Below are 10,819 nucleotides of genomic sequence, written 5' to 3'. Positions count from 1 at the left end.
ATAGAGACTTTTATATATGCGCACACAAACACAAACACAAACACAAACACAAAGACAGAGACTTTTTTATATGCGCACACAAACACAAAGACAGAGACTTTTATATTTGCGCACACAAACACAAACACAAACATAAACACAAAGACAGAGACTTTTATATATGCGCACACAAACACAAACACAAACACAAATACAGAGACTTTTATATATGCGCACACAAACTCAAACACAAACACAAAGACAGAGACTTTATATATGCGCACACAAACACAAACACAAACACAAAGACAGAGACTTTTATATATGCGCACACAAACACAAACACAAACACAAAGACAGAGACTTGTATATATGCGCACTCAAACACAAACACAAAGACAAACACAAAGACAGAGACTTTTATATATGCGCACACAAACACAAACACAAACACAAAAACAAAAAAAGACAGAGACTTTTATATATGCGCACACAAACACAAACACAGAGACTTTTATATATGCGCACACAAACACAAACACAAACACAAACACAGAGACTCTTATATATGCGCACACAAACACAAACACAAACATAAACACAGCGACTTTTATATATGCGCACACAAACACAAACACAAACACAGAGACTTTATATATGCGCACACAAACACAAACACAAACACAAACACAGAGACTTTTATATATGCGCACACAAACACAAACACAAACACAGAGACTTTTATATATGCGCACACAAACACAAACACAATCACAGATACTTTTATATATGCGCACACACACACAAACACAATCACAGAGACTTTTATATATGCGCACACAAACACAAACACAGAGACTTATATATATGCGCACACAAACACAAACACAAACACAGAGACTTTTATATATGCGCACATAAACACAAACACAAACACAAAGACTTTTATATATGCGCACACAAACACAGACACAGAGACTTTTATATATGTGCACACAAACACAAACACAAACACAGAGACTTATATATATATGCACACAAACACAAACACAAACACAAACACAAACACAGAGACTTTTATATATGCGCACACAAACACAAACACAAACACAAACACAGAGACTTTTATATATGCGCACACAAACACAAACACAAACACAGAGACTTTTATATATGCGCACACAAACACAAACACAGAGACTTATATATATGCGCACACAAACACAAACACAAACACAGAGACTTTTATATCTGCGCACACAAACACAAACACAAACACAAAGACTTTTATATATGCGCACACAAACACAAACACAAACACAGAGACTTTTATATATGTGCGCACAAACACAAACACAGAGACTTTTATATATGCGCACACAAACACAAACACAAACACAGAGACTTTTATATATGCGCACACAAACACAAACACAAAGACAGAGACTTTTATATATGCGCACACAAACACAAACACAGAGAATTTTATATATGCGCACACAAACACAAACACAAACACAGAGACTCTTATACACGTGCACACAAACACAAACACAAACACAAACACAAGCACAAACACAGCGACTTTTATATATGCGCACACAAACACAAACACAAACACAGAGACTTTTATATATGAGCACACAAACACAAACACAAACACAAACACAGAGACTTTTATATATGCGCCCACAAACACAAAGACAGAGACTTTTATATATGCGCACACAAACACAAACACAATCACAGAGACTGTTATATATGCGCACACAAACACAAACACAAACACAGACACAAAGACTTTTATATATGCAAACACAAACACAAACACAAACACAAAGTCTTTTATATATGCAAACACAAACACAATCACAAAGACAGAGACTTTTATATATGCGCACACAAACACAAAGACAGAGACTTTTATATATGCGCACACAAACACAAACACAAACACAAACACAAAGACAGAGACTTTTTTATATGCGCACACAAACACAAAGACAGAGACTTTTATATTTGCGCACACAAACACAAACGCAAACATAAACACAAAGACAGAGACTTTTATATATGCGCACACAAACACAAACACAAACACAAATACAGAGACTTTTATATATGCGCACACAAACTCAAACACAAACACAAAGACAGAGACTTTTATATATGCGCACACAAACACAAACACAAACACAAAGACAGAGACTTTTATATATGCGCACACAAACACAAACACAAACACAAACACAAAGACAGAGACTTGTATATATGCGCACTCAAACACAAACACAAACACAAAGACAGAGACTTTTATATATGCGCACACAAACACAAACACAGAGACTTTTATATATGCGCACACAAACACAAACACAAACACAAACACAGAGACTCTTATATATGCGCACACAAACACAAACACAAACATAAACACAGCGACTTTTATATATGCGCACACAAACACAAACACAAACACAGAGACTTTATATATGCGCACACAAACACAAACACAAACACAAACACAGAGACTTTTATATATGCGCACACAAACACAAACACAAACACAGAGACTTTTATATATGCGCACACAAACACAAACACAATCACAGATACTTTTATATATGCGCACACAAACACAAACACAATCACAGAGACTTTTATATATGCGCACACAAACACAAACACAGAGACTTTTATAAATGCGCACACAAACACAAACACAGAGATTTTATATATGCGCACACAAACACAAACACAAACACAGTGACTTTTATATATGCGCACACAAACACAAACACAAACACAAACACGGAGACTTTTATATATGCGCACGCAAACACAAACACAAACACAGAGACTTTTATATATGCGCACACAAACTCAAACACAAACACATACACAGAGACTTTTATATATGCGCACACAAACACAAACACAGAGACTTATATATATGCGCACACAAACACAAACACAAACACAGAGACTTTTATATATGCGCACATAAACACAAACACAAACACAAAGACTTTTATATATGCGCACACAAACACAAACACAGAGACTTTTATATATGTGCACACAAACACAAACACAAACACAGAGACTTTTATATATGCGCACACAAACACAAACACAAACACAAACACAAACACAGAGACTTTTATATATGCGCACACAAACACAAACACAAACACAAACACAGAGACTTTTATATATGCGCACACAAACACAAACACAAACACAGAGACTTTTATATATGCGCACACAAACACAAACACAGAGACTTTTATATATGCGCACACAAACACAAACACAAACACAAACACAGAGACTCTTATATATGCGCACACAAACACAAACACAAACACAGAGACATTTATATATGCGCACACAAACACAAACACAATCACAGAGACTGTTATATATGCGCACGCAAACACAAACACAAACACAAACACAGACACAAAGACTTTTATATATCAAAAACACAAACACAAACACAAACACAAAGACTTTTATATGTGCAAACACACACACAAACACAAACACAAACACAAAGACAGAGACTTTTATATATGCGCACACAAACACAAAGACAGAGACTTTTATATATGCGCACACAAACACAAACACAAACACAAACACAAACACAAAGACAGAGACTTTTATATATGCGCACACAAACACAAAGACAGAGACTTTTATATATGCGCACACAAACACAAACACAAACATAAACAAAAAGAAAGAGACTTTTATATATGCGCACACAAACACAATCACAAACACAAATACAGAGACTTTTATATATGCGCACACAAACTCAAACACAAACACAAAGACAGAGACTTTTATATATGCGCACACAAACACAAACACAAACACAAACACAAAGACAGAGACTTTTATATATGCGCACACAAACACAAACACAAACACAAACACAAAGACAGAGACTTTTACATATGCGCACACAAACACAAACACAAACACAAACACAAAGACAGAGACGTTTATATATGCGCACACAAACACAAACACAAACACAAACACAAACACAGAGACTTTTATATATGCGCACACAAACACAAACACAAACACAAACACAAACACAGAGACTTTTATATGTGTGCACACAAACACAAACACAAACACAGAGACTTTTATTACATGCGCACACAAACACAAACACAAACACAAACACAAAGACAGAGACTTTTATATATGCGCACACAAACACAAACACAAACACAAACACAAAGACAGAGACTTATATATGCGCACACAAACACAAACACAAACACAAACACAAACACAAAGACAGAGACTTTTATATATGCGCACACAAACACAAACACAAACACAAACACAAAGACAGAGACTTTTATATATGCGCACACAAACACAAACACAAACACAAACACAAAGACAGAGACTTTTATATATGCGCACACAAACACAAACACAAACACAAACACAAACAAAGACAGAGACTTTTATATATGCGCACACAGACACAAACACAAACACAAAGACAAACACAAACACAAAGACAAACACAAAGAAAAAACACAAACACAAACACAAACACAAAGACAAACACAAAGACAAAGACAAACACAAACACAAACACAAAGACAGAGACTTTTATATATGCGCACACAAAGACAAACACAAACTCAAAGACAGAGACTTTTATATATGCGCACACAAACACAAAGACAAACACAAACACAAACACAAAGACAGAGACTTTTATATATGCGCACACAAACACAAACACAAACACAAACGCAGAGACTTTTATATATGCGCACACAAACACAAACACAAACACAAACACAGAGACTTTTATATATGCGCACACAAACACAAACACAAACACAAACACAAAGACAGAGACATTTATATATGTGCACACAAACACAAACACAAACACAAAGACAGAGACTTTTATATATGCGCACACAAACACAAACACAAACACAAAGACAGAGACTTTTATATATGCGCACACAAACACAAACACAAACACAAAGACAGAGACTTTTATACATGCACACACAAACACAAACACAAACACAAAGAGAGAGACGTTTATATATGCGCACACAAACACAAACACAAACACAGAGACTTTTATATATGCGCACACAAACACAAACACAAACACAAACACAGAGACTTTTATATATGCGCACACAAACACAAACACAGAGACTTTTATATATGCGCACACAAACACAAACACAAACACAAACACTTTTATATATGCGCACACAAACACGAACACAAACACAGAGACTTTTATATATGCGCACACAAACACAAACACAAAGACAGAGACTTTTATATATGCGCACACAAACACAAACACAAACACAAACACAAAGACAGAGACTTATATATGCGCACACAAACACAAACACAAACACAAACACAAACACAAACACAAAGACAGAGACTTTTATATATGCGCACACAAACACAAACACAAACACAAAGACAGAGACTTTTATATATGCGCACACAAACACAAACACAAACACAAAGACAGAGACTTTTATACATGCACACACAAACACAAACACAAACACAAACACAAACACAAAGAGAGAGACGTTTATATATGCGCACACAAACACAAACACAAACACAGAGACTTTTATATATGCGCACACAAACACAAACACAAACACAAACACAGAGACTTTTATATATGCGCACACAAACACAAACACAGAGACTTTTATATATGCGCACACAAACACAAACACAAACACAAACACTTTTATATATGCGCACACAAACACGAACACAAACACAGAGACTTTTATATATGCGCACACAAACACAAACACAAACACAGAGACTTTTATATATGCGCACACAAACACAAACACAAACACAGTGACTTTTATATATGCGCACACAAACACAAATTCAAACACAAACACAAACACAAACACAGAGACTTTTATATATGCGCACACAAACTCAAACACAAACACATACAAAGAGACTTTTATATATGCGCACACAAACACAAACACAGAGACTTATATATATATGCGCACACAAACACAAACACAAACACAGATACTTTTATATATGCGCACATAAACACAAACACAAACACAAAGACGTTTATATATGCACACACAAACACAAACACAGAGACTTTTATATATGTGCACACAAACACAAACACAAACACAGAGACTTTTATATATGCGCACACAAACACAAACACAAACACAAACACAAACACAGAGACTTTTATATATGCGCACACAAACACAAACACAAACACAAACACAGAGACTTTTATATATGCGCACACAAACACAAACACAAACACAGAGACTTTTATATATGCGCACACAAACACAAACACAGAGACTTTTATATATGCGCACACAAACACAAACACAAACACAAACACAGAGACTCTTATATATGTGCACACAAACACAAACACAAACACAGAGACATTTATATATGCGCACACAAACACAAACACAATCACAGAGACTGTTATATATGCGCACGCAAACACAAACACAAACACAAACACAGACACAAAGACTTTTATATATCAAAAACACAAACACAAACACAAACACAAAGACTTTTATATGTGCAAACACACACACAAACACAAACACAAACACAAAGACAGAGACTTTTATATATGCGCACACAAACACAAAGACAGAGACTTTTATATATGCGCACACAAACACAAACACAAACACAAACACAAAGACAGAGACTTTTATATATGCGCACACAAACACAAAGACAGAGACTTTTATATATGCGCACACAAACACAAACACAAACATAAACACAAAGAAAGAGACTTTTATATATGCGCACACAAACACAATCACAAACACAAATACAGAGACTTTTATATATGCGCACACAAACTCAAACACAAACACAAAGACAGAGACTTTTATATATGCGCACACAAACACAAACACAAACACAAACACAAAGACAGAGACTTTTATATATGCGCACACAAACACAAACACAAACACAAACACAAAGACAGAGACTTTTACATATGCGCACACAAACACAAACACAAACACAAACACAAAGACAGAGACGTTTATATATGCGCACACAAACACAAACACAAACACAAACACAAACACAGAGACTTTTATATATGCGCACACAAACACAAACACAAACACAGAGACTTTTATATGTGTGCACACAAACACAAACACAAACACAGAGACTTTTATTACATGCGCACACAAACACAAACACAAACACAAACACAAAGACAGAGACTTTTATATATGCGCACACAAACACAAACACAAACACAAACACAAAGACAGAGACTTATATATGCGCACACAAACACAAACACAAACACAAACACAAACACAAACACAAAGACAGAGACTTTTATATATGCGCACACAAACACAAACACAAACACAAACACAAAGACAGAGACTTTTATATATGCGCACACAAACACAAACACAAACACAAACACAAAGACAGATACTTTTATATATGCGCACACAAACACAAACACAAACACAAACACAAACAAAGACAGAGACTTTTATATATGCGCACACAGACACAAACACAAACACAAAGACAAACACAAACACAAAGACAAACACAAAGAAAAAACACAAACACAAACACAAACACAAAGACAAACACAAAGACAAAGACAAACACAAACACAAACACAAAGACAGAGACTTTTATATATGCGCACACAAAGACAAACACAAACTCAAAGACAGAGACTTTTATATATGCGCACACAAACACAAAGACAAACACAAACACAAACACAAAGACAGAGACTTTTATATATGCGCACACAAACACAAACACAAACACAAACGCAGAGACTTTTATATATGCGCACACAAACACAAACACAAACACAAACACAGAGACTTTTATATATGCGCACACAAACACAAACACAAACACAAACACAAAGACAGAGACATTTATATATGTGCACACAAACACAAACACAAAGACAGAGACTTTTATATATGCGCACACAAACACAAACACAAACACAAAGACAGAGACTTTTATATATGCGCACACAAACACAAACACAAACACAAAGACAGAGACTTTTATACATGCACACACAAACACAAACACAAACACAAACACAAACACAAAGAGAGAGACGTTTATATATGCGCACACAAACACAAACACAAACACAGAGACTTTTATATATGCGCACACAAACACAAACACAAACACAAACACAGAGACTTTTATATATGCGCACACAAACACAAACACAGAGACTTTTATATATGCGCACACAAACACAAACACAAACACAAACACTTTTATATATGCGCACACAAACACGAACACAAACACAGAGACTTTTATATATGCGCACACAAACACAAACACAAACACAGAGACTTTTATATATGCGCACACAAACACAAACACAAACACAGTGACTTTTATATATGCGCACACAAACACAAATTCAAACACAAACACAAACACAAACACAGAGACTTTTATATATGCGCACACAAACTCAAACACAAACACATACAAAGAGACTTTTATATATGCGCACACAAACACAAACACAGAGACTTATATATATATGCGCACACAAACACAAACACAAACACAGAGACTTTTATATATGCGCACATAAACACAAACACAAACACAAAGACGTTTATATATGCACACACAAACACAAACACAGAGACTTTTATATATGTGCACACAAACACAAACACAAACACAGAGACTTTTATATATGCGCACACAAACACAAACACAAACACAAACACAAACACAGAGACTTTTATATATGCGCACACAAACACAAACACAAACACAAACACAGAGACTTTTATATATGCGCACACAAACACAAACACAAACACAGAGACTTTTATATATGCGCACACAAACACAAACACAGAGACTTTTATATATGCGCACACAAACACAAACACAAACACAAACACAGAGACTCTTATATATGTGCACACAAACACAAACACAAACACAGAGACATTTATATATGCGCACACAAACACAAACACAATCACAGAGACTGTTATATATGCGCACGCAAACACAAACACAAACACAAACACAGACACAAAGACTTTTATATATCAAAAACACAAACACAAACACAAACACAAAGACTTTTATATGTGCAAACACACACACAAACACAAACACAAACACAAAGACAGAGACTTTTATATATGCGCACACAAACACAAAGACAGAGACTTTTATATATGCGCACACAAACACAAACACAAACACAAACACAAACACAAAGACAGAGACTTTTATATATGCGCACACAAACACAAAGACAGAGACTTTTATATATGCGCACACAAACACAAACACAAACATAAACACAAAGAAAGAGACTTTTATATATGCGCACACAAACACAATCACAAACACAAATACAGAGACTTTTATATATGCGCACACAAACTCAAACACAAACACAAAGACAGAGACTTTTATATATGCGCACACAAACACAAACACAAACACAAACACAAAGACAGAGACTTTTATATATGCGCACACAAACACAAACACAAACACAAACACAAAGACAGAGACTTTTACATATGCGCACACAAACACAAACACAAACACAAACACAAAGACAGAGACGTTTATATATGCGCACACAAACACAAACACAAACACAAACACAAACACAGAGACTTTTATATATGCGCACACAAACACAAACACAAACACAGAGACTTTTATATGTGTGCACACAAACACAAACACAAACACAGAGACTTTTATTACATGCGCACACAAACACAAACACAAACACAAACACAAAGACAGAGACTTTTATATATGCGCACACAAACACAAACACAAACACAAACACAAAGACAGAGACTTATATATGCGCACACAAACACAAACACAAACACAAACACAAACACAAACACAAAGACAGAGACTTTTATATATGCGCACACAAACACAAACACAAACACAAACACAAAGACAGAGACTTTTATATATGCGCACACAAACACAAACACAAACACAAACACAAAGACAGAGACTTTTATATATGCGCACACAAACACAAACACAAACACAAACACAAACAAAGACAGAGACTTTTATATATGCGCACACAGACACAAACACAAACACAAAGACAAACACAAACACAAAGACAAACACAAAGAAAAAACACAAACACAAACACAAACACAAAGACAAACACAAAGACAAAGACAAACACAAACACAAACACAAAGACAGAGACTTTTATATATGCGCACACAAAGACAAACACAAACTCAAAGACAGAGACTTTTATATATGCGCACACAAACACAAAGACAAACACAAACACAAACACAAAGACAGAGACTTTTATATATGCGCACACAAACACAAACACAAACACAAACGCAGAGACTTTTATATATGCGCACACAAACACAAACACAAACACAAACACAGAGACTTTTATATATGCGCACACAAACACAAACACAAACACAAACACAAAGACAGAGACATTTATATATGTGCACACAAACACAAACACAAACACAAAGACAGAGACTTTTATATATGCGCACACAAACACAAACACAAACACAAAGACAGAGACTTTTATATATACGCACACAAACACAAACACAAACACAAAGACAGAGACTTTTATACATGCACACACAAACACAAACACAAACACAAACACAAACACAAAGAGAGAGACGTTTATATATGCGCACACAAACACAAACAC

The sequence above is a fragment of the Heterodontus francisci genome, unplaced genomic scaffold, assembly GCF_036365525.1.
Source record: "Heterodontus francisci isolate sHetFra1 unplaced genomic scaffold, sHetFra1.hap1 HAP1_SCAFFOLD_172, whole genome shotgun sequence".
NCBI lineage: Eukaryota > Metazoa > Chordata > Chondrichthyes > Heterodontiformes > Heterodontidae > Heterodontus > Heterodontus francisci.
The sequence above is the reverse complement of the archived record's forward strand: the minus strand, read 5'-3'. Positions refer to the sequence as shown.